Source organism: Neomonachus schauinslandi, chromosome 7, assembly GCF_002201575.2.
Source record: "Neomonachus schauinslandi chromosome 7, ASM220157v2, whole genome shotgun sequence".
In the NCBI taxonomy this organism is placed as follows: domain Eukaryota; kingdom Metazoa; phylum Chordata; class Mammalia; order Carnivora; family Phocidae; genus Neomonachus; species Neomonachus schauinslandi.
Window position 1 is genome coordinate 45803614 of NC_058409.1, and position 25937 is coordinate 45829550.

Genomic DNA, 25937 nt, shown 5'->3' on the forward strand with positions numbered 1-25937 from the left:
AAGATAGACAAGGAATGTTAAAACTCATTCCTAAAGGCATCTGGCTGTCTAAATTGGAGGAGGGGAAGAAAAATAGTGCCCACCAGCACTTTTGTTCCTGAAGAAATCTGCAGATCCCTGTTCCATCAGCACATGTTCTAAGTTTAGTTAGTAAATCTCTTGCACATATGCTCCAGAAGCTTTTCAAACTGTTGATTCTATGCTATGTCTGAGGCTGTTATTTAGTATGTGGCTCTTGAAGGGTGGGGTCTCCATTTTGTCTCACACCTCTGTCTCCCGGAATTAAGCCCTGCTGGTTCTCATAGCCAGATGATACAGGCACTCATCTTCTAAGGGTGGGTCCCCAGTAATGGAGGTGCCCAGTGTGGAATATGGTCCTCTCACTTCTCAGTGCTACTGAGACCCTTCCCCTTGGTGGTTTGTTGTGCTGGTGGTTTGGTTCCTGACTGTCTCTCTGCCTCTCCTACCCCTTTCAATGCTACCTACTCTCTACAACTAGCTGTGGAAGATTACTTTTGCCAATCCGCAGGCTGTTTACAGAGTCAGTTGCATAGACAATAGAGGTGGGAGATGGGGACAAAATGAGCTCAGCATCCTCCTACTGTGCCATCTTCTTGAAAGCTGCAGACTTCTTGTTAGGGATAATATATCCTCTAGTTGATTGGCTATTTTAATTTGGAGTTTCTAGTATCTGCCATCAAAAGCATCCTAAGTAGTACCATACAATTCTACAGTAAAGCAAACTGAAGCTCTGAGACATTGAGTTACTTGTGTAAGCTCAAAATTCAAACTATTTCAATAGACAAGATACGTGGATATACATCTGTGTAGCTTGAGAAAGGACTGGAAGTAAAGATGAGATGAGGAATAGCTTAATATAAGTTTGTGTGAAGAAGGCCTAAGAAATTCAGATGTTGTGTAAGTCAACAGGATGACAAGCAACATTAAAATGGAGGATAAAATTTTAAGGCAGTCTAGTTCTCTGTCACTGAATATTGACAGCAGGGGGCATAAACCAGGAAGGAAAATGTTTACTTGTATTCCACTCCAGTATGTTCTATTCTCATCTACTGCACTGTGGTCCACTCTGGGTACCCCATTTTCATGGAGACATTGACAACTGAAAGCATGTATAGCATAGTAGGACTCAAAAATGAAAAGGTCTGATAATCATACCATCAAATTTTAGCTAAGAAAAAATGACTCACAAAAATAGAATTGTATTACTCAAGACTCTTTAGGGGCAATCAATGGAAACACAAACTGGCTTATCCATAATTTTTTGGTCCACTGTCTAAAAGGTCAAGAAGTAACATAGCTTAACATATAGGCTGGCTCCAGGTGTTCTAACGATGTGGTAAGAGCTCTGTTTCTATCTCAAGGTTCTGCGATCTTTGTGTTACCTCATGTAGTCATGTGGGCTCTCCCCACAGTGCCAAGCTCCTAGTCAAGCATCTTAGCAACTCCAAAAGATGGAGACTTTTCATGGAACTTCTGGTATAGAAATCTACTGGAGCAATTTGGATCACTAGTCTGGGACGAAAATAATCACTGTGGCCAGAGGAATGTATTATGTTGAATGAGAGGGGCTCTGTTATTTGCACATCCTAGAGGGTGTGAGGGAAAGAAACATTTCACCCCATGGTAAGCTGTATCAATCAAGAATAAGATGAAGATCGTTTCCCATTGAAAAACTGGAAATGGATCATAGGTAGGCAAAAATAGAGGTGATGACTTAAAAAATATCTGTCATCAAATATTTGATTTTCTGAAAGATTAAAAATATACCCAGTTTATTTAGTGAAGACTCACTTGACATGACAAGAATTAATGTGTAGAAGTTGCTGGGAATATATTTCTAAGCAACACAACAAAGAGCTGTATAATCATTAATAATGAGGAGTCTGTGCCAAAAAGGGAGGATGTGCTATCACAGGAAGTTTGCAGGCCAAGGTTAGATGGCTACCTGTGAATGCTACAGCACAGGGGGTTTCCTGGTAGGGAGGTCAAACAGAAATCGAAGGCCCTTTACAACTCTAAACCTATGTATTTTATGATATAGTGTATATATCGATAATAAATATAGAATATAATAAATTGTATCTATAATAAAAAATATATGATATATTCTACAAATGTTCTATCTAAAAATCATCTGTTGTTGTTCTTTTTGTTCCTTTAAGTAACCCCTATAAACTGGTATTTCTGGAAATTCTTTGGCTTATCGGGAGACTGGATAATGAATTTTGACCAGTTCTTCTGTTGTTATGGTAACTAGAGAACTACATAGCAAAAAGGATTAGCTTGTGATTAGAAAGTTTTTAAATAGCAATTGCCACAAATAAAGAGAGAGTTGATATATGTGATAAACAATACCAGAAGAGCAGTGTGGTTGACCCATCACTTGAAGAGGAAAAACTCAGAATAAGATATACAACCACAAAGCATGACAGAAATTTCAAATAGAAATACCTGAATGAAAAGGAAGGAAGATAAAAGAACTGTGAATAGGTACTGGTGCAAGATTAGGATTAGGGTTCATAAAAGGAAGTTGCTTTGAATCAGTAAGCATGATATTTTTTAACATATCGATCCAGAAACAGTATTTCTTTTTAAATCAGTATTTAGATTAGTTGTAAATTCAAGAACCATTTGGAAATATAAACATGATGGTGCTGCATGAACAGAAATTGACTCCCTCCTATGTGCACAATGTCTCCATCCAACTGGGGGAGAAGGGAAGGGTAGTCATTCTGTCTCAGTTAAACACAACTACTGACCAAGACAAAATGCAACTAAGTCTAATCAGTTGTCTAAATGGGTCAAAAGTCATCTGCCTGAGAAATAATAATTTTAATTGAGTGGAAATTGAAATTAAGCTTATTTCAACATAATTGTTAATAAACTCTGCTTTGAATAAATCTTTTCCCATATGTATAACTGTTTTGTAAACACATCATAAGGATTGGAGTGCATTGGAAATACTCCATGACCAGGCAGAATGATCTCTGAACTTTATAAAATTGTATACGAAACTGATGTCTATTAGCTTTTGCTCAGGGAAGATGCTCCATAGTCCCCACCAGATTTTCACAAAGAACTATGCCCAACCAAGAGCACTAGCTGATCTTTATGACACAAAATTAGCTTCGGAAATGTATACTGTGAATCCTGTGATAACTCTAATATTGCTCTAAAACATATAAGAAGGAGAAAAAGATAATTGAGGCTAATTGCTTCAATAAAGTGCATCACTAATGCATAGATTATTACAAGACATTTTCACATTTCTAGCTGGCATAGAAATATTGGAGCTGCCCACCCTCTTAGATGACAGAGGAGACTTTCTATTAATAATTTATTTTAAAAATGTAGAATATATTTGAGTATTTTTCCTACAGGTTTATTCAGCCCACAGGCTTTCAGAAGATCAAGTAGATAAACTACAATTCAAGGCAGTATTGTCTATAATACTGGAAGTCAAAAAACAAAAAAAATTCATAGATTTTGAAAAATTTAAGACTTCTAAGTTTTCCGAAGCTGAAGTTACATTTTTTTAAAAAATCACATTAATACTTCTGGTTAGGAAAATGGCTGTGAATTAAAATAAGTCTTTGTGTCATTAAGCAAAGTAATAAAAATATAACTGGGAAAAAATGTTCCTGATGTGTGTGGATACTGAACGCAAGTGCTTCTGATAATAAGGTAACCATTTCTTCATGGCTCAGCCACACAGATGCCATTTCAAAAGAGTAACCTATGAACCCACATGTTTCCTGTATGTCATAAGATTGCCTTCACCAAAATATTTTCCAGTGCATCATTGACTGAATTGCCCTCATGGCTTCAGCCATGACTGAACTTAATCCCATTCTAGGTGTATATTTATTGCTGAAATTCCAAGCTCTATTCCCCCAGTAACAGGTCCTTTTCTTTTTCTCTGAGGCCTTTTTTTGTTCTTCCTGTTCCCCAAGTCCTAAAATTCTGTCATGCTGCAGCTGCCCAAAGCCTCTCTGATTCCCCACAATGCACCAGCCAATGATTGCCATTGACACCTGGGGGACTTTAACCCCAAGGCAGATGAGGCTGTGCTTTCTTTCCCTTTTCACTGAGACCACCATACTTCTTCCCAGGCCTGATTGCCAGGTATGATAGGAAATCTGTCTGTCTCCACTCCAGAACCCTTCTGTGGTTACTCAGCTAATGTGTAACATCATATTCTGTGGACTAACTCTTTCCAACTACTTTCTTCCTTTTTTATTCTTTCTTGCTACTTTTTCAAAAATATCATCCTAAAATGTTAAAAATTCTAGCTGAGTTTCATCAATAAGAACATACAGCAGAATGTGTTTTCATGTCCTTAAATCTATACCATTGCTGACATACTTGATTTAGTAATAAAACATTAAAATCCTTAGAATTATCCAAGGGTACTAGTCTTTTTATACCATTATTAGTCCCAGCAGTTATTTCTCATCTTGTAGCTGAGTATTTGTTTTTTCTTAAGGAAAACCAATGCCTTAAATTTAAGGAAAGTATACTTAATGTCTTCATTGGCCTAGAAAGGTCATTGGGGGGAAGAAATGTTTTCTTGCCCTATATACATATATTTTTTGTCTCTCTATGCATCTCTCGTTCCTTTTTCTATTCCCATGTTATGGTAGCTGGATATTTTTGGACTCTGATGGGAATATTATACAATTTCTTGAAATGTCTCGTATACTTTGTCATAGATTATTTTTAGTGATGATCCTTAAGTTCTGTTTGAACAAGACAAGTTCTGGTTAGCAGTAATGTTTGAACAAGACAAGTTCTGGTTAACAGTAATGTTTGAACAAGACAAGTTCTGGTTAGCAGTAATGTTTGTTCATAGACCTTTAATGTAGCCTGTTCTTGGTCTATTCAGTGATGTTTCATTTTTCTTCTCAAATTTACAGCTGAAGGGCAGAATGATGTACACCATTTCAAGCTGAATGCTCAGCTTTTTGCAGGCTTTTTTTTAGTTCACCTCCGTTCTCTGGAAACAGCCTCACTGCCTACCTTTACTACCTGAAACTGTGTTACTCTGAACTGTAACTCCAAAACAAGCCCTTCCTGTCTCAATTTTCACCAAAAGTCCTTTACTTTTTAGCATTACACTCCCCAAACCCTAGCACCACAACTCCAAACCTCTTCCTTTCCCCAATTCTTGCCCAGTTATTTCCTGGTGGAAATGCCTTTAATAGGAGTAGTAACTTTGTAGGGAGAAATAATATTTGAAGGTTGAGAGTGGGATAGAGAAATAGACAGCTGAGTTCCTTTGGGATAGAGCAACAGCTGCCTAATTTTCTAAGTGATTTAGATCCTAAGACCCTGGATCTAGGAACAGACTGTAGTAATTAGGAAGAGTCTTTATGCAGATTTTTTAAGGTGTACTCTATTTCATTAATCTGAGCCTAGATGAGCCATGAAAAGAACCCGTATGATATTGCTCATTGCTCTCAGTTTTTGGAGGTGATGCACACATACCCTGTTTCTTTTAGTGGAAATTGGGAGAAATAGAGGCCATAATTGAGGTATATAGACCAATGCTTTATTAAACAAGGAGTCTCCTGTGGGAGCTTATATTCTCAAGGTGCCTTTGAATTTTAATCCTTTTTACTCAAGCACAAATATTTTTTTTCCAAATTTGGTGTTATTTTTGAACCTGAGTACTATGCATAGCAGATTGTATTTTACAAAGATGGTCAAAAAAATATTTTGCTTTTCACATGCATTTCTGCAATGTGACCTTGATGATACTCCCTTATCAAGAAGCGGAGTTGATTTCCTCCACGTTCTTGAATCTGGGTAAGACTTGTACCTCTCAAGCAATGAAGTATAGCAGAATGGGTCTGGCACTTTCTTATCTTGTTTTTTGGAAAATTTCTCTTGGGGAGCTCATTCTAGAAAGCTAGCTGCCATCTTAGGAAAAGCCCAAACTACCAAGAGGAAACATGTTAAGGAGTTCCAAGGCAATAACTCCAGCTGACCTCCTAGGGGACAACTAGAATCAATTCTCACCGTAAGAGTGAGTCATCTGAAATATCCAGCCCAGTAGAACTTTGAGATCATGCACACCCCAGCAGCTATGTGATTTGATTTAATGAGAGCCCTAATGTAGAAACGACCCAGTTGAGCTCAGTCAATCCACAGAACGGTGAGAGAAGATCATACTTTTCTTTTTTAAGCCCCTAAGGTTTGAGGTAATTTGTTAAGCAGTAAGAGATAATTAGAATACTATCTTAAAAAGAAAACAGAGGGTGAGTCTAAATAATTTTAAGACTAAAAGACTAAAAAAAATAATATTAGTAATAATGGTAATAAAAAAAGGGCGCCTGGGTGGTTCAGTCGGTTGGGCATCTGCCTTCAGCTCAGGTCATGATCCCAAGGTCCTGGGATCAACCCCCGCCTCAGACTCCCTGCTCAGCGGGGAGCCTGCTTCTCCCTTTCCCCCTCCCCCTGCTTGTGTTCGCTCTCTCTCTCTGTCAAATAAGTAAATATCTTTAAAAATAATAATAATAAGGGCGCCTGGGTGGCTCAGTTGGTTAAGCGACTGCCTTCGGCTCAGGTCATGATCCTGGAGTCCCGGGATCGAGTCCCACATCGGGCTCCCTGCTCGGCAGGGAGTCTGCTGCTCCCTCTGACCCTCCCCACCTCATGCTTTCTCTCTCTCTCTCAAATAAATAAATAAAATCTTTAAAAAAATAATAATAATAATGGTCCAAATAGAGTATAAAATTTGTGTGTATGTATTGGTTGCCACACCAGTTCACTAGGGCTGCTGTAAAAAAAAAAAAAACACCCAAAACTAGTTAGTGGCTTAAAACAGAAATTTATTTCACAATTCTGGAGGCCCTAAGTCTGAAATCGAGGTCTGTGTTGACAGGGACATACTTCCTCTAACACTTCTAGTAGAGAATCCTTCCTTGGCTTTTTCAGCTTCTGGTCCCACTTGACATTCCTTGGCTTCCTTGGCTTGTGGCTACATCACTCCAGTCTCTTCCTGTCTTCATGTCACTTTCTTTTCTATGTGTGTGTCTTATCTACATGCCTGTCTCTCTCTACCTAGATAAGGCAGGATTATCTCCTCATCTCAAGATCCTTAAATATATTTGCAAAGACCCTCTTCTAAGTAAGATGTCATTCTCAGGTTCCAGGGATTTAATATGTTATCTTTTGGGGGCCATATTTAGGCCAACTGCAATTGGTATAGGAAGCAAGCACTGCAAGGAAGTCCCTATAACCCTAAGGGAAGGTAAATAAAGCTCACAATTATCAAGCAAGTGAATGAGTTCATTGCACAGAGTTTCAAAAAACAGACAGTAGTTTATGCTGCAGTGTGAGTTCCCTAAAGTTAATGACCAAGTGTGGGATACTGTATGTATTTGCCTTCTATTCAGTTATTATGATCACTGACACTACATATATTAGTGTGAGATAAATGTAAGCTGAATGAGTATTTGTAAATGTATTTCAGTGAAGCTCAGTTAAGGGTTACGTGAATACTAACAAGGTTAAGTTCATCAAACAATAAGGGATAAATTTTGTTACACCCCTTGGGGATTCCCCTGCAAACTGTTTTACACTGATCATATTTTAGTTGGTATTTAGCTGCTCTCTGACTTAGTCATCCTCCTCATTTATCCTCATATAATTACCGTAAGTATATTGCTTATTTCCTTTATTTAAATTCTGATGATTTTCCTCTGCTCTGTTCCAGTGATATCCTGGTACTTAGAACATTCTAAGCTGCTTATTCACCTTACATTCTCTAAAGCAGAACATCTCATAGGAAAAATTCATAGCTCTATTCTCACACTAAGAAGCATTAACTAGTTAAGTGAGATGCCAACTAAATATGCCAGTAGTATTGGCAGGTGGTAGGATGTCTGGTGGCAAATGCACTGAAACACCCAAGTCAGTTAATGTTGGAATGGCATTATCAGATGTTTATGACTTGTAAATGCAATCAGTATTGATTGAAACTCTGCAGTATCTGAGCCAAGCTTAAACAGATAATTAAATTCCTTTGTTGAGCCATCCATATGATCCATTAAAAACTTCTATTGGTGGGGCGCCTGGGTGGCTCAGTTGGTTAGGTGACTGCCTTCGGCTCAGGTCATGATCCTGGAGTCCCGGGATCGAGTCCCACATCGGGCTCCCTGCTCGGCGGGGAGTCTGCTTCTCCCTCTGACCCTCCTCCCTCTCATGCTCTCTGTCTCTCATTCTCGCTCTCGCAAATAAATAAAATCTTAAAAAAAAAAAAAAAACTTCTATTGGTCAAAGTTGATTCTGAAATAGAGAATGTTTAAATATGCTAATTCCTTCTGTGTCTCTATCCTTCTCTGTCTCTTTTACACACACACACACACACACACACACACTGAGAAAGAAGCAATGGTCATGATATGATCTGCCAAAAAAAAAAAAAAGCAATACAAAAAATAAGAAATGTCAGAATTTTGAAATTCCTGCTTTTCTCTAGTTTTAGAAAATAAAGGCAAAATGAAAATAGAGCCAATATTTATTATATTACATTCCTTTCCTAGTCTATAAATCGAATGATTGGAGGCTGTATTCTGGGTCAAAACCTAAGCAGTTTTTAAAAAATACCATTGGGGGCGCCTGGGTGGCTCAGCTGGTTAAGCGACTGCCTTCGGCTCAGGTCATAATCCTGGAGCCCCGGGATCGAGTCCCGCATCGGGCTCCCTGCTCGGCGGGGAACCTGCTTCTCCCTCTGACCCTCCCCCATCTCGTGCTCTCTCTGTCTCATTCTCTCTCTCAAATAAATAAATAAAATCTTTAAAAAATAAATAAATAAATAAAATAAAAATAAATAAATAAATAAAAATAAAAAATACCAATGCCATAAAAGAAAACCATCACTTGGAGCATATGCAGTGAGATTGACGACACATGTAGCTATGTCTAACACCGAGGGTCCCAGTATTGCATGCATAACCAGGTTTTTGAACAATCTGAACAAGACAGAGTTTTATTTCAAACATAATTTACGAGATCTACCTTCCATGCTCCCTAATGACCTCTCATTCCCATTTTAGTGAGTATAGTTCAATTTTAGGTATGAAAACCACCATCAGTGAAAATCAAAACCAAATTTATACACGGTCTCTAATTTTATAATTTTAAACCAACGAATACTGGGAGAAGAGATGTCAGTCACACCTTCCTAGCATTCACTACATTTCTACTCCCTACAAGAAATTTTCTTAGGACCCCTCTTAATTAGAAAACCACTATGTCAGTTTACCAGTGCGCCATGACAAAATACCACAGCCTGAGTGGTAGAAATAACAGAAATTTATTTTCTCATAGTTGTAGATGCTAGAACTGTCCATCTATATGCCTTCTTTGGGGGGAAAAATGTCCTTTCTGTTCCTCTGCCCATTTTTTAATTGGGTTGTTTGTTTTTTTATTGTTGTATAAGTTCTTCATATATTTTGGTTATTAACCCTTTATCAGATGTATCATTTGTGAAAATCCACTCCCGTTCCATAGGTTGCCTTTTTCTTTTGTTGATGTTTCTTTTGCTATGCAAAAGCTTTTTATTTTGGTGTAGTCCCAATAATTTCGTACTTATTCTTTCAGTCAATGAACAATCATTGAGCCTCTTTAGAAACAAGGCATTGTGCTGATGTAGGGTTATAATAATTTTTAGAACCTTTTATTTACTGCATTAGTCAGGGTTCTTTTGGTGGCCAGTGACAGAAACCCAATCCAAACTAGTCAGTATTTAAAATGAAACAAAACAAAAACAAACAAAAACTCCTGGCTCACAGACATGAAATGTCATGCAACATGAGTATAGTTCCAGTTCGTTATTATTAATCTCTCTTCATCTTTTGGTTCTTCATTTCTCTTTGTTAACTTTATTCATAGATAGGTCTACCTCTGCATTGGCTAAACGACCACCAGAAGTTTTAAACGTAATATCTACCAACTGAAGTCTCAGGACCACTGTTTATTGGCTTTGATAAAATCTGTTTATGTCATGTGATTACCCTTGAACCATCACTGTGGCCAGAGAGAACCAATATGCTGATTTGTCCAGTTTAGGTGTGCTCTTGGCACCAAGAGAAAACTAAGCCCCACCCAAATGACCAAGAATTAACAAGAGGTAATGGATAACCAGGAGTAAAAATAACACTGGCAACATCTAATCTCAAGAAACTGTGGAGCACAATAAGACATAAAGTACATAAACAGCTGTTCTCTCCTTCCCTACCTCCTTCTTTCCCTCTTCTCTCCCTCTCTCTCTCTCCCTCTCCCTACCCCCTGTCCATCTATGTATATATCTACACAGACACACATGATGATGTGATGGTAAATGTCTAACTAGCTTTCTAAGGAGAAAACAAAAACCCTGATTTGTAGTGTTTGCCAAATCAGTCATGTAAGTATTCCTACAATAGCTGATTTCAGTCTACCAATGTGATGGCCCTGAATCTGGAATTGGAAAGAGATGCATGTTCACACTCAGCTCTTGTGATCCAGTATTAACTGTTGATAGTACATCACTATAATAATTAAAGAATAGGTGAGAGAAGTTACTTTCATTTGAGGTTGTCAGAGATGGTTTAATATAGTACATGGCATATGATCTGACCTTTAAAAGATCCATAGAATATTTACAAGTTCATTGTAGGTGTGGTAGAATAAAAAAAAAAGTAAACATTTATTCTTATCCCAAAGAATCAGAGCTGGAAAAAGGAGCTATTACAAGATACTTTGTTCTTAAATGTTTAGCTTGTATCAGTTAAAGCCCCATATCAAGGTAGCCTTGATGTAACGTTTCATGGGAGGAATGGTTGTATTGGAGAAGATGAATTCTCTGTTCTGAGGGTCCCATCGGTAGAATTTTGAAAAAATTCCAACATTTGCTTCATTTTCTAAAATCATCTTGTTTTATTATTTCAGCTCTGCTAATGTCAGACCTGATTTATGTGTAAATGTAACTACAGTCATTTCAATAAAAAAAAAAAAAGTCTTGTTTCCTCAAGAGAAGTGACCTGGGAGGAATAACATAAGATAAAATTTGCATAAAAGAGTAATGGAATTCCACTTTCAGCTCTGACCTCTAAAGAGTTTGGAAGTCATCACTACTGTCCTTAAAACAAGAAATAGTTGAATAAACTGAAAAGCAATTACTTTCCTTAGACCTCCGTTAGAAAACGGTGGTTATAGGACAAGCCATCATCCCAGAATCTGGAGAGAGAGAAAGGAGTCCAGAAAGTAATAGCCAATATGTGCTTACCTGGAGCAAAAGCTGCTAGATCCATTAACTGGTAGGAACACTTAAGTGGTAATTTTAATGACTTGCTGGAGGCCGAACATGGACTAGTATGAGAAGAGAAACTCCTGGAGGTCACAGTTTTAAGGTGAATCTATGCTTCACGAGTTTACCTCCAGTATTCCTACCATGTTCTCATAGCAAATATCTGACAAAGAGCAGACACTGTGAGATAAGCCCGAAGAGTTCTCTATATCAAAGGCCTATGCAGTAAGAGAAGAGGCTCCCAAAGCCTTATCAGAGTGGGGAGAAGGGCATTCCTTACCCTCCTGTGTACTCTAGCCTTTCTGAGTTAGCTAAGGGGGGCAATAAAAACTGTATTATGGAATAATAGTTGTGAAGGTCACATACTCGAGACATGGGACCACAAATAATAATATAGAATGCATCACCTCCCCCCTAGTTTACCACTACATAAACAAGACTGAGTATAACTACAGTGAATTACAGCTCAAAAAGCTTCAAGACACAGACTTTATCTGAGGAGGTGTACTTAGGGAAACCCAAAGTGAAGAAGAGAGATAACACAAGATCCCTAGAGGAATTTTAAGACTTTGGCACTTATAACTACAGCAAACATTAAACAGCACAATTCCTAGCCAGATAATCACAGATCCTCACAGTAAAGGCTTATTTAATTCAGGCCTATTACCTGATGTAAAGATGTCTGGCTTTCAACAAAGAAGTTACCTGGCATTCCAAAAGACAAGGGAAAAGCACAAGAGACAAGGAAATCATAAAAATCAGACTCAGGTAAGACATAGGTGTTAGAATTCTCAGAAAGGTATTTTAAACTTTCTAATTCCAGTATAGCCAATGTACAGTGTTATATGAATTTCAGGTGTACAATATTCATTAATTCCATACATCACCCTGTTTTTTGTTTTTTTTAAGATTTTATTTATTCATCTGAGACAGAGAGCATGAGCAGGGAGAGAGGCAGAGGCAGAGGGAGAGGGAGAAGCAGGCTCCTCACTGAGCTAGGAGCCCGATGTGGGGCTCGATCCCAGGACCCCAGGATCATGACCTAAGCAGACACTTAACCATCTGAGCCACCCAGGCGCCCCTCACCCTGTTTTCTGACTCAAAATTTATCCCAGTGTCTAAAAGATATAAAATAATTTTTTTTAGTTTTAAGAATCAGTATCTTTTTAAAAACTTTTTTTCAACATGGTAAGTGTAATATTTAATCCCCATCACCTATTTCCCCCATCCCACTTCCCACCCCAAACCCGCACTCATCTCCCCTCTAGTAACCATCAGTTTGTTTTCTATAGTTAGGAGTCTGTTTCTTGGTTTGTCGCTCTCTCTTTTTCCCTTTGTTCATTTGTTTTGTATCTTAAATTCTACATATGCATGAAATCATGTATGGTATTTGTCTTTCTCTGACTGACTTATTTCACTTAGTACTCTCTAGCTCCATCTACGTAGTTGGAAATGGCAGGTTTTCATTATTTTTTATGGCTAAGTAATATTTTATTATATATATATATTATATATATATATCACATCTTTATCCATTCAGCAGTCAGTCTTTAAAAAGAAAAAGGCCTGGATACTTGGCAAGAAAAAGATGGGAAACGGAATAAAGCAGTTTATCAACATCATGGGAAAATGGGAGAGGGGGAGGAAGGGCAGGAGGACCGTGAGGAAATAAACCCAAAACTTGGTGGTTGAAATCCAACAAAATAAAGTATCCACTACCATGTTTTTTCTTGTTTAAAAAAAAAAAAAAGACATCCAAATGGCCAACAGACACATGAAAAAGTGCTCAATATCGCTTGGCATCAGGGAAATCCAAATCAAAACCTCAATGAGATTCCACCTCACACCAGTCAGAATGGCTAAAATTAACAAGTCAGGAAACGACAGATGTTGGCGGGGATACGGAGAAAGGGGAACCCTCCTACACTGTTGGTGGGAATGCAAGCTGGTGCAGCCACTCTGGAAAACTGTGTGGAGGTTCCTCAAAAAGTTGAAAATAGAGCTACTATATGACCCAGCAATTGCACTACTGGGTATTTACCCCAAAGATACAAAAGTAGGGATCCGAAGGGGTATGTGCACCCCGATGTTTATAGTAGCAATGTCCACAATAGCCAAACTGTGGAAAGAGCCAAGATGTCCATCGACAGATGAATGGATAAAGGTAGTATATATATACAATGGAATATTATGCAGCCATCAAAAGGAATGAGATCTTGCCATTTGCAACGACATGGATGGAACTGGAGGGTATTATGTTGAGTGAAATAAGTCAAACAGAGAAAGACATGTATCATATGACCTCACTGATATGAGGAATTCTTAATCGCAGGAAACAAACTGAGGGTTGCTGGAGTGGGGGGTGGGGTGGGAGGGATGGGGTGACTGGGTGATAGACACTGGGGAGGGTGTGTGCTCTGGTAAGCGCTGTGAATTGTGCAAGACTGTTGACTCTCAGATCTGTACCTCTGAAACAAATAATGCAATATATGTTAAGAAAAAAAAAAAAAGAAGAAGAAGGTAGCGGGAGGGGAAGAATGAAGGGGGGAAATCGGAGGGATAGACGAACCATGAGAGACGATGGACTCTGAAAAACAAACTGAGGGTTCTAGAGGGGAGGGGGGTGGGAGGATGGGTTAGCCTGGTGGTGGGTATTGAGGAGGGCACGTTCTGTATGGAGCACTGGGTGTTATGCACAAACAATGAATCATGGAACACTTCATCTAAACCTAATGATGTAATGTATGGGGATTAACATAAGAATAAAAAAAAAACCTATTAGGCTACAAAACAAGTAGCCGCTTGGGCTGTTTACATCTTCTACAACCTAAGTATTTTATTCTTTTTGGTACAATCGTAAATGAGATGGCTTTCTTTATTTCCCTTTGCACTGCTTCATTATTAGTGTATAGAAATGCAACAGATTTCAGTAGGTTGATTTGGTATCCTGTGACCTTATTGAACTCATTCATCAATTCTAGTATGTTTTGGAGGAATCTTTAGGGTGTTATATATATATAGTATCGTGTCACCTGCAAATAGAGTTTTACTTCTTCCTTACCAATTTGGATGCCTTTTATTCTTTTTTCTTGTCTGATGGGTGTGGCTAGAACTCCAGTACTATGATGAATAAAAGTGGTGACCCTGGACATCCTTGTTTCTGACCTTAGGGGAAAAGCTCTGTTTTTTCCCCATTGAGGATGGGTTTATATAAGGCCTGTTTTATGTTGAGGTATGTTCCTTCTGAATCTACTTCGGTAAGTGTTTTTATCATGAATGGATGTTGTACTTCGTGAAATGCTTTTTCTGTATCTATTGAAATGATCATATGATTTTTATCCTTATTGATGTGATGTATTATATTGATTTTGTGAATATTGAACCACCCCTGCATCCTGGAAATAAATCTCACTTGTTTGTGGTGGATAATTTTTTTAATGTATTGTTCAATTTGGTGTGATAACATTCTCTTGAGGATTTTTGCATGGATGGTCATCAGAGATTCTGGCCTGTAGTTCTTTTTCTATGATACCTTTATCTGGTTTTGCTATCAGGGTAATGCTGGGTTCATAGAATTAATTCAGAAGCTTTCCTTCCTCTTCTATTTTTTTTGGAATATTTTGAGAATAGGTTTTAACTCTTTAAATATTTGATAGAATTTGCCTATCAAGCCCTCTGGTCCTGGACTTTTTGTTCATTGGGAGTTTTTTGATTACTAATTCAGTGTCATTGCTAGCAATCAGGATTTTCAAATTTTCTCTTTTTTCCTGCTTCAATTTGGTTGGTTATATGTTTCTAGGAATTTATCCATTTTTTTCTAGGTTTTCCAATTTGTTGGCATTTAATTTTCATAATGTTCTATTACAATTCTTTGTATTTCTTTGGTGTCCATTGTCATTTCTCTTTCATTTCTGATTTTGTTTGAGGCCTCTTTTATTTTTTTAATGAGTCTGGCTAGAGGGTTATCATTTTGGTTGATCTTTTCAAAGAACCAACTGCTGTTTTCACTGTTCTATTGTTTTTTGTTTCTATATCACTTATTTCTGCTCTAATATTTATTATTTCCTTCTTCCTTCTGGCTTGGGCTTGTGTTTGTTGTTCTTTTTTTAGCTCCTTTAAGGGTAAGGTTAGATTGGTTGAGATTTTACTGCTTTTTGAGGTAGGCCCATATGGCTATAAACTTCCATCTTAGAACCACTTTTGCTGAATCCCAACACTTCAGACCATTGTTTCATTTTCACTTGTTTCCATGTAATTTTTTTATTTCTTTGTTGATTTTTTTGTTTGACCCATTCATTGTTTAATAGTATGTTATTTAATCTCCATGTGTTTGTGTTCTTTCCAGACTTTTTCTTGTGGTTAATTTCTAGTTTCATAGCATTGTGGTCAAAAAAGATGCATGATATGACTGATCTTTTTGAATTTGTTGAGACTTGTTTTGTAGCCTAATAGGTGACCTATTCTGGGGAATGTTCCGTGTACACGTGAAAAGAATGGGAATTCTGCTGTTGTAAGAAGGAATGTTCTGAAAATATCTGTTAAATCCATCTCTTCCAGTGTGTCATTCAAAGCCACGGTTTCCATATTGATGTTCTGTTTGAATGATCTGTCCATTAGTGTAAGTGCGGTGTTAAAGTCTCCTACTATTATTGTATTACTGTTGATTACTTCTTTTATGCTTGTTAGTAGCTGCTTTATGTACTTGAGTGCTCCCACGTTGAGTGCATTAATATTTACAATCGTTATATCTTCTTATTGGACTGTTTCCTGTATTATTATATAGTGTCCTTCTTTGTCTGTTGTTACAGTCTTTGTCTTAAAGTCTATTTTGCCCAATACAAGTATTGCTACCCTGGCTTTCTTTTGACTTCCATTTGAATGATAAATGTTTCCCCATCCCCTCACTTTGCATCTGCACACGTCTTCAGGTCTGAACTGAATCTCTTGTAGGCAGCATTTAGATGGGTCTTGCTTTTTTTTATTCCATTCTGTCACCCTATGTCTTTTGATTGGAGCTTTTAGTCCATTTACATTCAAAGTAATTACTAATAGGTATGTATTTATTGCCATTATGTTAGCTGTTTTATGGTTGTTTTCATAGTTCTTTTCTGGTCCTCTCTTTACTCGCTCTCTTCTCTCATGGTTTGCTGACTTTCTTTAATGATATACTTGGATTCCTTTCTCTTTATTTTTTGTGTATCTATTACTGGTTTTTGATTTGTGGTTACCATTAGGTTTGTATATATCTTCTGCATATAGGAGTCTATATTAAAGTTGATGGTTGCATGATGTTATGAGCAACTAATGAAAACTACACCAAAAATGATGTACTACATGTTAGGTAATTGAGTTAAAAAAAAAAAAAAAGTCGATGGTCGCTTAAACTTGAACCTATTTTTTACTCCTCTCTTCCCCATGTTTTAGGTGTATGGTGTCATACTTTACATCCTTTTATTTTGTGAGTCCCTTGACTGATTTTTTACAGATACACTTATTTTTACTGCTTTTGTGCTTCCTACTTTTCTTACTCTTACTGACAGTCTTTTCTTTCCACTCATAGAGCCCCCCTTAACAGCTCTTGTAGGGCTGGTTTAGTGGTGATGAATTCCTTTAACTTGTGATTGTTTATTAACTTTATAAGCTCTCCTTTTCTAAAGGATAGCCTTACTGGGTAGAGTATTACCGTTTGCATGTATTTTTCTTTAAGCATTTTGAATATATTATGCCATTCCCTTCTGGTGTATAAAGTTTGTGCTAAAAAATCTGATAACCTTATGGGGCTCCCCTTCTATGTAACTGTCTTCTTTACTCTTGCTGCTTTTAAATTCTGTCTTGATCACTACCTTTTGCCTTTTTAATTACTAGGTGTCTTGGTGTGGACCTCCTTAGATTGATTTTTGTTGGGGGATCTCTGCCTCCTGGATCTGAGCTTTTGTTTTCTTTTTCCAGGTTGAGGAAGTTTTCAGAGATTATTTCTGCACATAATTTTTCTGCCCCCTTTTATCTTTCTTCTTCTTTATGCTGATGGAGTCACTGACTTCCCTAAGTCTATTCTCATTTTGCATAGTTTTTTTTTTCTTTCTCACCTGCTTAACTTGATTACTTACCATTATTGTGTCCTCCAAGTCATTGATTCGTTCTTCTGCTTTCTCTCCACCTAGTGTATTTTTCATTTCATTTACCGTGTTCTTCAGTGATTGCTTCTTTTTTATCTCTTTGTTCAGGTTCTCACTGATGTCCTCCACTCTTTTCTCAAGTCTGGTGAGTATCTTTATGACCATTACTTTAAATTCTCTATGAGGCATATTGCTTATTTCACTTAAGTCTCTTGCTTAGGTTTTGTCCTGTTCTTTCATTTGGGACGTATTCCTCTGTCTCCTCATTTTGTCTAACTTTTTGTGCCTATTTCTGTGTGTTAGGAAAGTCAGCTACATCTCCTGATCCTAAAAGTAGTTGCCTTGTGAAGATGAGGTGCCATGCAGTGCAGTGTCTCCTGTTTACTGGAGTCTGGCATTTCAGGGGTATCTCCTATGTGTGTTGCTTGAACCTTGCTGTTGTGGCTGAGTCACTTTTTCTTCAATCCAGTCATCTGTAATTGTTCTCTTATACAAATGAAGAATAAAGAACAGAAAGAATGCCTTTGATGGGATCGTTAGTAGACTGGAAATGGCCAAAGAAAGAATCAGTATGGGAGTGTTGAATCACTATATTGTCCACTCAAAACTAATATCACACTGTAACTGGAATTTAAATAAAAACTTTAAAAAGAAAAAAGGAAAAATACAATCAGTATGCTTGAAGATAGGTCAAGAAATAATACACTCAGAGCTAGGTCTAAGCAATGGATAATTCAGGTTTATTGAGAGCCCGTTAAGGCATCCCATCACTACCTAGTAGTAGGCTTCTAAACAAAAGTGATAGTGCAATGGAGTAAGCAAAGTTAAATTGGGCACTTAAATGCAATCATTATATAATCTCTGAGGCTTATATTAGGCATTTATAATTTTATGCAAATAACATCGTTACATTATCTCTTTTGGAGTATATTTGTATTACAAACTTTATATAATTGTGGATTTAAGTGTTGACTCCATTGAAGGAAATAACAGACTCCAGGGAGTAAATAGGAGATGGCAGGCCTTCTTATTAACCCTAGAATTACATCTCTGCCCCTACTCATAGGGCAGCCCTGCTGGGAATGTCAGGTACACTGCTCTCTAGGCATAGATGAGATCTGAGATCACAGATAGCAGTATCAGGAAGGTGAGCAGTAGGGGAGTGTGCAAATAAGGGGAGGCCGAGCCTTGGGGACTAAAGAACCAGGACTCCTCTGGTATCAGGACAACTTCATTAAGTTTTACATCCAAGGGCAGGAAGAACCTGGAGAGAATTTCAGGGAGATTATCAGTATAAGTTCAGGGGTGAGAAAATCAAATCCTGTGTGAAAAGGTTACATAAATTTGGATTGTTCAAGCTCAGAAAATAGATGGCAATAAATATTTTTAACATCAGTAAGTAAAAAGAAAATGTTGACCAGCTGGTCTTTTTCCAGATGACAGAATTCAGAAAAAGGCTTTAGAGTAAATGGAAGAGATTCAGAGTGTATATTGTTACACATTTAAGTGGGCTGCCAGAGAATTGTGGAAACAGAAGCAATTCTTATTAGCTCTGGATGATTTCATCTTTCACTGAAGGCCAGAGGATATATAAACTAGATCCCAGACCTTGATTAGAAGATGTGCCTTGGCCTGCATTCTGTTAACAGTTTGCTTTTATTTCGTCAAAAAAAATTGCCAGCTATTTTATTCATCTGTCAAATGCAAATAGAGTAAAATCTCTTTCCAAAACCGTTCACTTCAGTATCATTTTCATAAAGAAGCCAGTCTGTCTTAGACCCCACCCAAAGAGTATGTCAATACTGACAAACCTCTTATAATGGTTCTTATCTATTAATCATTCTCATGGCACACAATTGAAGGATGATGACACTGTGTTCCTGCACTGGAAACATCTTACTGATGTAAATAGAATCACTACTTTGCTGCCAAGCTCTTTGAAAAGAGAAAATGTTTTTTTACCCGATAACCAGTCCCTATTTCACAGCATTTAGCTGACTTTCTAGACAAGCTTCAACTGTAATATCTCCTCAGTGTATTCAGAAGACCAACAAGCATTTATCCAGTAACTGTTGAGGATAACTCTGTTTCTTGCACAAGAGGAAGAGGAGGAAGAATATTATAGACCCGCTCAGGTTTCACTTGGTGACTTAGTTTCTTAAGAAATTGTTCATCTCGTTTTTTGTCAGTCTTCTAAAATTATTGAAATTGGAGGGCCCATTTCAGTTAACTAAGTAATTATTTCATATAGAATCCAAGAGTTTTTCAAATTTAGTGATATTTTATTTTTACATAATACCCAAACATTAGTGTTATTAACCTCAAGTCAATATGTGTGTAATAAATACATCTTAAGACTCTTAGCCAGATTTTTTTAAATCACAAATTCTGATAAAATGGACAATTGTGCAAGTTTTACAAATCTTATACTTGGCTCAAAAAAATCTATTCAACCCTTATCCTTCCACTGTAATGAGAATGATTTATCAGAAGGACAGTAAAGGTGAAAGAAAATCATTAAACTTCAACATGAAGCAAAGGATAAGATTTATGCAATATTCATAAACACAACAAGGAGCATTGACTGGGAACAAATGATGATAAGAGGCAATACCTGGAAAAAATGTAGAAATAATTCAGGAGAACTTAATTGAATGATTGTTCTCCATTGCTATCTATAGCTATATAGTGGCAAGTAAAGGATATTAACAGTAAATCTGGTTTTATTTACCATATTCTTAAAGACAGTCTTAAGTAGTAGGACATTGACTGCTCATAAAAAATGGGTCATGCTTTGAGAATACACAGGGACTGAGATACCTGTTAAGCTTGCTCAGATTATTTAAACCATAGTGTTCCCCTATTGGGTAGTATAAAGATGGCAGGTATAAACAATATAGCCAATATTGCCACTACTGAGTTACCAGATACTAACTTCAAACCTACACCTACCCAGAATACAAGAAAACAAGCATGTTTATTATAAATTGCGTTAAATTCTGTTTTGTAAATAGATACACTAGACATAAATAAAAAGTTAGCAAGCCAGAACAAAGTAACCACCTAAATCAATTCTTCCAAAGGCTATTGAACAACATAAAATAACGGGAAGTACACAATGAATGGGACACTTAATTCCTATCCTAACCCTGCTGCTCTGGGCCTCTATTTCTTCATGACCTTTACTGAAGTTGTTATTAGACTAAGGATCCACAAAGAAACTTCAGGCTCTAAAATTCCATGGCCATAGACACTGCTGTACTAAAGTAATTAACATTTGTTCAGAGTTTTCTCATTTATAATGACCCCTTACAACAATCCTGTGAGACAAGAGTTACCCTTCCAAGTGTTCATAATAGTAAAGACTTGAACTCAAAACCAATGAAGTTCAATCCCATGTACTTCTCAATGCCTCACTCTGCATACCTGGCATCTCTTAATAATATAGGATATGATTTCAAAGCCCTGAAGTGATCCCTAAAATGCTAACCAACAGAATGAGGGTTTGCTAACCCTTCAGGCTATGTATATGATCAAGCCTGTAACTTTCCTGAGAGAATATAAACTTGTGGATGGAAATTCCCTCAACTTTTTTTTAATTTAAAACCCAAATTTGTCTACACTCCCCATTTCAGTGGCAATCCTATCATTCTCCTTTCTTTCACATTTTCACTTCTCAGGACACTTAACAAAATGTACCAATTCTATTTCTTTACTTTTCACCTGTTTTATTTGACAGAGGCAAACACACAGAGAGAACGGGTGCCCCACTTTTCACCTATTTTTAAAAAATTTTACATATGTTACATTAGTTCAGGTATATAATTTAGTGAATTGACAAGTTTATACATTACGTTCACCCCAAGTATAGACACCATCTGTCCCATTACATCTCTATTACAATACCATTGGCTGTATTTCTTATGCTGTGCTTTTTATTCCCATGACTTACTCATTCCATAACTGGAGGCCTGTACCTCCCTCTCCCCTTCCCCTACTCATCTTCTCTCTGGCAACCACTCATTATTCAACCCATGACAATCGGGCCTCTATCCCCACTGATCTAATAAAACCTTTTACATAAAGCTCACCTTTGAGCAGTTGACCCCATATTTTTATATTCATCCTTAACCTCCCTCTGAGTTTGATGACTGATTATGACTTTGCCTCAAATTTCTGATGTCCATAATCTTCCAAAACCTGGTCTTCTTCCAGTATTGTCCAAATAAATGATTGAATGCACAAGTTACACAAACCAAAAGCCTGAGAGTCATTCTTGACTTCTCACTCTGCCTCACCTCTCCTATCCAGCCATCACCAAATCCTAAAAATCTGATGAATCCATTCCCTTCTCTTTATTTTCACTGTAAAAACAATGAGAAGTCTTAGCTACCATTGTCTCTTCTTTGCATTACTGCAGTGGTTACCCAATTGGTCACCTAACATCTGCTCTTAATACCATCAAACAAAAGGCCCAAGTGGTCCTCTTAAAATGCAAATATTAACTACATTACTTTTCTCAAAGTGGGACCACATTTTCCTACTGGTCTTAAGATACAAACGAATCTCCCTATTAACTACAGTGCTGCATGATTTGGCTCTTAGCCATCTCTCCAGCCTCCATTTATATCATGCTCTTTCCTCGCATCCTCTCCATTCCAACCACATTTGTCATTTTGTTGTTTGTGCCATTCTTACTCCTAGCACAGCTGTTCGTTTGTCCTGGGAAGCTCTCTCATCCTCCTCTAAGTGCTAAATACCTACATGTTTTCATGTGTCAGTGATGCCATGTGCGTAGAATATTATGAAAACAGTAGAGGAGACATAGAACCTCTCTCGGGAGGAAGCCAAAGACTTCCTAAAAGTCCTGGGCCTCTAGTCTGATTCACAGAGAAACGGAGTCAGGGGAAGAGGTAAGAAAAAGCATTCCTGGCAAGGGAGTACTATGGGTAATGGAACAGAGGCATTGGTGCTGTTGGTGCCAAAAGTTAAGGGAGGAGTTGAAAGAAGTTGCAGACTTAGAGGGGATCATTTCACATGGTGCTAAAAGGGTTAAATTGTGTTCAGTAGCCTATGGGGGGTGGGGGAGTCTTAGAGGGTTTTAAGAAAGGGAAAAGTATAATAGATTTGCTTTAAGTTTGGTGAGCTGCCAATAGTCACCGGTTGGTTAAAGAAGCTCAACCTAAGACTTCAATTTACTAACATTAGGACAAAATGGTATTCCACAAGCCTAGTACGTCCGTATAACCTGAGGGCTTGTTAACACAGAGATTGCCTGCCCCTACTACCAGAGTTGAATTCACCAAATCTGGGTGGGCTCAAGAATTTGTATTTTCTATTAGGTTTTTGGTGCTATTGATACTGTTGGTCTAGGATCTATGCTTTGAGAATCAGTGCACTAAACTCTATCACTCAATAAATTAAATATAGGGCCATTCAAAGAGATTTGAGTATAAAAAGAAAGAAAAACCTAAGGCATAGAAATGGCAAAACAATGGATAACCTAAGAATCATTTATATTTAGTTGGGGAACATTTTTTTTCTTAGTAGCAAACATAACCTTGGGCTGCAAATTAATCTCCTTGCATTTAATCCCTTACCTATAAAATACAGCCATTGAACCAGATGAGCTCTAACATGTCCTCCAATTACAAACTTCTACAATCCTACAATTAGGCTTCTTAATTGTATTTTGCTAACGTTTTTGTTACATTACTTTTTACTCCTTAAATATATGTGTGGGTACAAATAAGGAGAGAGCAGTCTAAGAGATTCCTGGAAAGTAGTTAAGTGTTAAGACCAGGATGTTATTCATGACTGACAAAAAGAGGCTGGACCATCATATTAAACACACATATTATGAAGGAGGGTCATCAGTGAAATACCAAGACAAAATTATGTGATTTGCTAAAATTCTTGAATTTTGGAATATTTAAAACTCAATTTTGAGACATCCTTCTAAATGATTCTTCATCTGAAACATAATCCAACTGTTATTTTCCCTTTACCAAACATCTCAATATCCTTCTTCACCATCTTATTAGCTAAGATTCCCATGGTGAGACAAATTTTAAAGTACCACACAAATAGTAAACAACATCCAGAGTCTATGTAGTATTACTGGGTCATTTTCTCTCCGAAAGCAACATCAAAAAATGTTGTAATAAGACTTTACATAATAGCAACTTTTTTTTTTGCTCAATTTCACTCCTTTTAAATTGATTGTTTAAGACCATATTTCTTTGTTAATTTTTTATTTCTTATTAATTATGTATTGGGAATTAAGTAGTATCCAATGTTATTATAGGTTTTGATTTTTCTGTCCTCCATGTAATTAGGTGTTAATCACATTAACATTTTCAGCTAGGTTATAAACAAATGATATTAACCTTATCATCGCTCTAAAATTTGAAAAAGCTGCAGGACCAGGGAAACTCCAGTGCCGTTGGAGACTGGAACCAGAGGCCCAAGCACAATCAGTTCCCTCTCCCTTCCTCTCTGATCTGAGCCCTTCTTTGTGCAACTTCATTCTGACCTACTGCAGGAAGGCTTTCTGCATACTGTGGGAACATGGCCACAGGTTACTTGCTAAACTAATAGGAAAAAGGGTTTTCTCCTCTAGCTCTAATCAAATGTATAGGAATGGACCCACACTGTCCTTGGTCAGGTCATGTGCCATCTCTTGGTCCAATCACTTTAGCAAAGGTAACATAGGAATATGATTGGCCCAATCTAAGCCACATCCCACCCTTATACTGGTTAAAGTGTCCAAAGGTAGCATCCTAGTTGTACTGGAGGAGAAGTCAAAGAAACAGGATATTTTCTCAGACAAGACAGTATGTCCACTACTATCCAGTTATTCTTGCCATGTAACAAAACAGCCCAAGGATGCATAGCGAAACAGAGCAAATTTGGGCCATGAACAGTTACTCTCTGCTTATTTAGTCTGTAATGACAGAATAACAAGCCTTATCCCGAGCGGAGCACCCTGTGGAGACCTGTGAGAAACTCTGGGCAGCAGCTCCCATGGCCATTGACTCCATGACGGTAACTTAAGAGGTCCAACAGCTTCCAGCAACAACAGTTCTGACTTTCTCCTTCCCCAGAACAGCTTCCACTTCCCTCCACACAGGCACACAGCCCAGTGAAATTCTTCCAAAGGGAGTTCACCAAAGAACTGTGCTGTGCTGGCCACAACAATGCTCCAGAACCCTTTCAACGGACTTGTTCAAAATGCCCTAGGATTACATTAGCAAAGCCCGCCCATGAAAACACCTGGTGTTGCATCTTAGCTGCCTCCTCAGCATTCTCTTACTGTGTCCTGAGAGAGGTCCAGATTCAGCTCCTTCAAATCCTTAAATGCACCCAAAGGCTGGAGTGTTGGAAGTAATGCTCCACAAAAAGAATGCTGTCTGCATCCAAGTTTCCAGAAGACTCCCAAAGCGAAATTTAGGCTTCATTTGTCTCTGCATAGGCAAGTAGATTCTATTTTCCCACCCCAAGATTAGTACATGTGATGTATTTCTGGAAGAGCATATTAGAAATTAATGCCCTTCTAAAATCCCAGGATATCTTTAAACACTGTAATCCTTTAATATGCAAATATATTTAATGAAGATTGAAGGTAGCAACATAAGAGTAGTTTCAAAAATGCTTCAACTCATAGCCGAAGTATTATCTTTAAATAAAAACTACCAAAGGTATCTTGCTGCTATTAATGAAAATAACATAAAACAATAGAGAAAAAAACACTGGGAAAATTGATGACTGCCTTTGGAGATAGTGACAGACTGTGCTAAACCCAAGGACAGTGAAGGCCAACGGTACATTCATTTCTTTGATGTGTTCGGCAATGAGATCAGATAGTCAATTATTAATGGTAGTGCTGAGACGAAAGGTCTTACAATTCCTTAATGGTTATTAAGTTTTATTTGGCATCCTGTTATCTCAAGTTGATTTTGTGTTGATTGCTTAGTACCTCCTATTACTCTTCTACAGATACCCATGAATTTCTGAAGACTTTCTTGATCAACATGATGGAGGAAAACATCCCCAAGTGCCTCTTTGAATATAATTTTATATCCAGTTTGTAAAATTGATGATAACAGATAGATCATCCTACAAAAAAGGCAAATCGTTCCAATCCATCTTTTAATGATGCAATATGAAGAAAGCATATTGACCTGTTAAAGACTTCTATCAACAGCAGTTAGATAATGTCATAAATGCTCTATAATACTAAAATAGTTCACCATTACTGAAATTTTTATTTTTGAATGGTCCATCTTAATCTTTATCCTTTAGTGTTCATTTGATATATTGCATACCTTAATAGTTTTCAAACAGTGCTCTGATTTTTATGCTTGTTATTTGGTGCTCTTTCATTAAGAAGGCATACAACACTAGTGCTATCTCGTAGTTGTGATTGTATTTCTCCCATGATGAATAATATTGAACATCTTTTCATTTGTCCGACATTTGTATATCTTCTTTACCAAAACATC

The 25937-nt window shown here is 37.4% G+C and overlaps 1 long non-coding RNA gene across 1 annotated transcript in view; it reads left to right on the forward strand.

The window, feature by feature from the left end:
• LOC110591146 overlaps nt 1-25697 on the forward strand; it is a 48141-nt gene extending 22444 nt beyond the window's left edge. Inside the window, exons 3-4 of the long non-coding RNA XR_002481008.1 lie at nt 17542-17578; nt 25432-25697. This is a non-coding gene — a long non-coding RNA (uncharacterized LOC110591146). The remainder of the gene's footprint in view (nt 1-17541; nt 17579-25431) is intronic.
• Nucleotides 25698-25937: the final 240 nt, after the last annotated feature.